The sequence below is a fragment of the Triticum dicoccoides genome, chromosome 6B (genome assembly GCF_002162155.2).
Source record: "Triticum dicoccoides isolate Atlit2015 ecotype Zavitan chromosome 6B, WEW_v2.0, whole genome shotgun sequence".
NCBI classification, from domain to species: domain Eukaryota; kingdom Viridiplantae; phylum Streptophyta; class Magnoliopsida; order Poales; family Poaceae; genus Triticum; species Triticum dicoccoides.
Window position 1 is genome coordinate 61,413,390 of NC_041391.1, and position 6,047 is coordinate 61,419,436.

Sequence of the window (6,047 nt, forward strand, 5' to 3'; positions counted from 1 at the left end):
GGTTTAACACTGCTGCCTCGGCAGGCCCTGCTGCCTCAGCCTTTCGCTTCTGCTTCCAACTGGAATTCCCTCCTCCGGTGTCCTCGGTGATTGTTTTATGCTTGCCGCTCCAGAGTCGGTCCTCCTCTTCACTGTTAGCATATTTGGTGGCAATCTCCATCATCCGAGTCAGAGTCATATCTCCTGTCCGACCGAACTTTAGATTGAGCTCTCTGTAGCGAACGCCTTCCTTGAAGGCACAAACTGCTTGGTGATCTGACACATTCTCCACCGTGTGGTGCAGAGTTATCCATCTCTGGATATAGTCCCTCAAGGTTTCATTCGGCTTCTGCACACAATGTTGCAACTCCGGTAGACCAGCTGGTCTCTTGCAGGTGCCCTTGAATGTTCTAGTGAACACTCGGGCCAACTCATCCAAACTCAAAATACTCCCAGGGGCCAACTGATTGAGCCAAGCTCTGGCAGAACCTTCAAGCATCAGAGGGAGGTGCTTCATGGCCACCTCATCGCTGTCGCCGCCGATGTGCACAGCCACTCGGTAATCTTCAAGCCAAGTGTCGGGCTTCGACTCTCCCGTGAACTTGCTGGCACCAGCTGCCAACCTGAAGTTGTGGGGGATCTCCGCGGCCCTAATGGCCCTTCCGAAGCACTCGAGGCCAGATACATGGACCCTGCTGCCGCTGGGTCTGTCTCTGTTCAGCCCCTCTCTGTATGCTCTGTTCCGGTCGACCAAGCCTTGAACAAGGACTGACCTTGCGTCGAACCCAGGCTCCCTTGGGTCGACTGGAACCCTGCGGTCATTACCGAATGGGTGCATGTCGTCATAACACCGGGGCGTGTATGACCCACCCCTCGGGAGGGGAGAAGGCACTCGACGATAGTTGTCACGGGCGAACTCACGGTCATCATTTCCGTGAGCTCTTCCCAAATGTCGATCCTAATGATGCTCACGATCTCTTTGCCTCAGCGGTGATCTAGGACTGTGTGCCGACTAAACGGTTTCTGTCCTTACCAACCGGCTGTGAATTCTATCCCGTGATTGGGACACCGTGGAGTTCTGATCTCCTGCTGCTCGGAGCAGTGCTCTGATCTGTTCCAGACCTCTCCCAGCCTCCGAGCGGGACGGCTGGATGGACTCCGCAATACGCGCAACCGCCATGAGATTCTAGATCGGTGTGCAGAATACGTAAGTTTCCGGTGGAAACAACTGTCGTGTGTGCCGACTGGATCCGGGGATCAGCCTATGGGCGCGTTCGTCGAGACAATGTTGGAGGTTGTCCAAACGGGCGTGTTCGGCCAGCGTGGCCAGGCGCACGTCCTCCAAGGCCCGAGCCTCGGCGGTTTCCCCTATGATGGGGGTATGGAGAGCCTCCTCGTTGTGGCGGCACAGCTCTTCCCTCTGTTGCGAACTGAGAGGCTGAGGCTGGTACTCCTTGTGGCCGAGCGACTCGTCGCCGACCCGGTTCTCGCCGCTGCGGCGGAAACCAAGCAGGGTGGAATGGGAGTCGACCATGAGAACCTCCACTGCAGGGTCACAACACCCGCTCTCGGAGAGTTGATAACCCACAAGTGTAGGGGATCGCAACATCTTTCGAGGGTAGAGTATTCAACCCAAATTTTATTGATTCGACACAAGGGGAGCCAAAGAATATTCTTAAGTATTAGCAGTTGAGTTGTCAATTCAACCACACCTGGATAACTTAGTATTTGCAGCAAAGTATTTAGTAGCAAAGTAGTATGATAGTAATGGTAACGATAGCAAAATTAATATTTTTGGGTTTTGTAGTATTGTAACAATAGCAACAGAAAAGTAAATAAGCGAAGCACAAGATGTGAAAAGCTCGTAGGCATTGGATCAGTGATGGATAATTATGTCGGATGCGATTCCTCATGTAATAGCTATAACATAGGGTGACACAGAACTAGCTCCAATTCATCAATGTAATGTAGGCATGTCTTCCAAATATAGTCATACCTGCTTATGGACAAGAACTTGCATGACATCTTTTGTCCTACCCTCCCGTGGCAGTGGGGTCCTAGCGGAAACTAAGGGATATTAAGGCCTCCTTTTAGTAGAGAACCGGACCAAACCATTAACACATAGTGAATACATGAACTCCTCAAACTACGGCCATCACCGAGAAGTATCCCGATTATTGTCACTTCGGGGTTGTCGGATCATAACACATAATAGGTGACTATAGACTTGCAAGATAGGATCAAGAACACACATATATATTCATGCAAACATAATAGGTTCAGATCTGAAATCATGGCACTCTGGCCCTAGTGACAAGCATTAAGCATAGCAAAGTCATAGCAACATCAATCTCAGAACATAGTGGATACTAGGGATCAAACCCTAACAAAACTAACTTGATTACATGGTAAATCTCATCCAACCCATCGCCGTCCAGCAAGCCTACGATGGAATTACTCACGCACGGCGGTGAGCATCATGAAATTGGTGATGGAGGATGGTTGATGATGACGACCGCGACGAACCCCCCTCTTCGGAGCCTCGAACGGACTCCAGATCAGCCCTCCCGAGAGAGATTAGGGCTTGGCGGCGGCTCCATATCGTAAAACATGATGAAACTTCCTCTCTGATTTTTTTCTCTGCGAGACGGAATATATGGAGTTGGAGTTGAGGTCGGCGGAGCTGTAGGGGGCCCACGAGACAGGGGGCGCGCCCAGAGGGGGTGGGCGCGCCCCCACCCTCGTGGACAGGGTGTGGGCCCCTAGGTCTTCATCTTTTGCCGGTATTTTTTATATTTTCTGAAACTTATGTCCGAGGATTTTCAGGTCATTCCGAGAACTTTCGTTTTCTACACATAAAACAACATCATGGCAGTTCTGCTGAAAACAGCGCCAGTCCGGGTTAGTTTCATTAAAATCATGCAAATTAGAGTCCAAAACAAGGGCAAAAGTGTTTGGAAAAGTAGATACGTTGGAGACGTATCAACAACCCCAAGCTTAAACCTTTGCTTGTCCTCAAGCAATTCAGTTGATAGACTGAAAGTGATAAAGAAAAACTTTTACAAACTCTACTTGCTCTTGTTGTTGTAAACATTCAAAGCCAGCATTCAGGTTTCAGCAAATATTATGAACTAACCATACTCACAATAACACCTCGGTCTCACAAGTACTCATATCAATGGCATAATCAGCTAGCGAGCCATAATAATAAAACTCGGATGACAACACTTTCTCAAAACAATCATAACATGATATAACAAAATGGTATCTCGTTAGCCCTTTCTAAGACCGCAAAACATAAATGCAGAGCACCTTTAAAGATCAAGGACTGACTAAACATTGTAATTCATGGTAAAAGAGATCCAGTCAAGTCATACCCAATATAAACCAATAATAATTCATGCAAATAACAGTGTGCTCTCCAGCGGGTGCTTTTTAATAAGAAGTTGATGACTCAACATAAAAGTAAATAGATAGGCCCTTCGCGGAGGGAAGCAGGGATTTGTAGAGGTGCCAGAGCTCGATTTTAAAATAGAGATTGAATAACATTTTGAGCGGCATACTTTCACTGTCAATGCAGCAACTATGAGATGGTTGTATCTTCAATACTACATGCATTATAGGCAGTTCCCAAACAGAATGGTAAAAGTTTGTACTCCCCCACCACCAACAAGCATCAATCCATGGCTTGCTCGAAACAACGAGTGCCTCCAACTAACAACAGCCCTGGTGTGTTTTGTTTAATTATATTGATTTGCTTTGATCTTTTTGGATCATGGGACTGGGCATCCCGGTTACCGGCCCTTTTCGTGAATGAGGAGCGGAGTCCACTCCTCTTGAGAATAACCCACCTAGCATGGAAGATATATGCAGCCCTAGTTGAAACATGAGCTGCTCGAGCATACAAAATAGAATTTCATTTGAAGGTTTGGAGTTTGGCACATACAAATTTACTTGGAACGACAGGTAGATACCGCATATAGGAAGGTATGGTGGACTCATATGGAATAACTTAGGGTTTAAGGAGTTTGGATGCACAAGCAGTATTCCCACTTAGTACAGGTGAAGGCTAGCAAAAGACTGGGAAGCGACCAACTGAGAGAGTGACAACAATCATATCCATGCATTAAAATTAATTCACACCGAGTACAAGCATGAGTAGGATATAATCCACCATGAACATAAATATCATGAAGGCTATATAATCCACCGTGAATATGGGCTCTAAGGTAAATAAACAATCATGCATATGAGAGCCGCTAAACATTTTCAATATGGTCTTCTACTCTCTACCCTCAAAGGAAAGAAAAGAAAATAAAACTATTTACACGGGAAAGCTCCCAACAAGTAAAAGAAGAACGAGAAATCTTTTTGGGTTTTCATTTTAATTTCTACTACAAGCATGGAAATTAAACTAACTAATTTTTTTTTGGTTTTTCTTAAGGTTTATCAAACACACAAGAAGAAAACTAGAAAAAGAAAATTAAACTAGCATGGATAATACAATGAAAGAGTATGAGCACCGACGACTAGAACAGTGTGTGAACATGAATGTAAAGTCGGTGAGAAATACGTACTCCCCCAAGCTTAGGCTTTTGGCCTAAGTCGGTCTAATGCCAAGGGTAGCCTGGTTGATATCCGTAGTTGTAACTGGGGTCGTACTGAGATGCAGCAACAATTGCCTCCTGAGCTGCGGCATGTTGACGAGCCGCCTCCGCTCTCCCCTCGTGTTCAGCTGCTTCCTCCCTGGTAACAACATATCTTCCTTTTGCCTGGTAATCAAAAAGGGAAGGAGCAGGAAGAGTAACATGGACATCACTATGTCTGTCAAAGATTAGTCGATACTGGAGGAATTGTTCATTCCCCTTAAGAAAATGATGTTGGACCATAGCGTCATAATCTAAATAAGCAGGAGGTAACATCATATCCCCCTCTCGTGGGGCTATACCAAGATAATTTGCTACACGGGTCGCATAAATTCCTCCAAATAAATTTCCAGCTCTACCATTTTTATGCAACCTACGTGCAACTATTGCCCCCAAGTTATAATCTTTATAACCTAACACAGCACTCTTGATGACACAAAGATCAAGGACACACATATGACATGCTTCATCTTTACCGTTAATGCATCTACAAATGAAGAGAGCAAAATAATGTATAGCAGGAAAATGAATGCTCCCTATGGTAGCTTGTACTATATCCCTAGATTCTCCCACAGTAATACTAGCAAGAAAGTCTCTAAACTTAGATTTGTGGGGATCATTAACATTGCCCCACTGCGGAAGTTTGCAGGCAGTTGTAAAATATTCTAAGTCCATGGTATAAGATTGATCATAAATATCAAACAGGACACTTTGAGAATTACGCGAAGATGAAAATTTAAACCTTCTCACGAACGAATCAGTTAGATAGTAGTACTGAGGACACTTATCTTGCATGAAGTCCTCAAGATCGGCATTACGCACATATGTACCATAAACACTTTTGACGGACATTCACAAGACCGCACTTCAGCTTCCCTTGGTGGTTCATCGTCTTGCTCACGCATAGCACGCCTAGGTCCTTTCTTTATTGAGGAACCACCTTGTTACATTTTCCTGAACATATTTCTTTTTCTGCAATTTTCTGAAATTTTAGTAACTTCAAAATAAAAGTGAATAAAACTAAACAAGATTGATAGCAACTACTCCTACAAGTGCCTAGAGCCTATATCATGCATTAGAATTACTTGGGACCTCATAAATTTAACATGCAAGCTCAAGAATAGGGTCACCAAGATAGCAAGGATTTGCAATGAATAAAGCACTAGAACAAAAACTAATTGGACCAATGGAGGAGTCACATACCAAGCAACAATCTCCCAAAGCAGTTTTGTGAATGGAGCTTTGAGCAAGGAGATCGAAAATCGCAGCAAAATGAGCAAGAACTCGTGCTTGAGCTGGATGGGGATTTTTTTGGGAAGAAGATGGAGTGTGTGGGTGCTGGCATAAGTGGAGGGGGTCCACCAGGGGCCCATGAGACAGGGGGCGCGCCCAGGGGGTGTGGGCGCGCCCTCCACCCTCGTG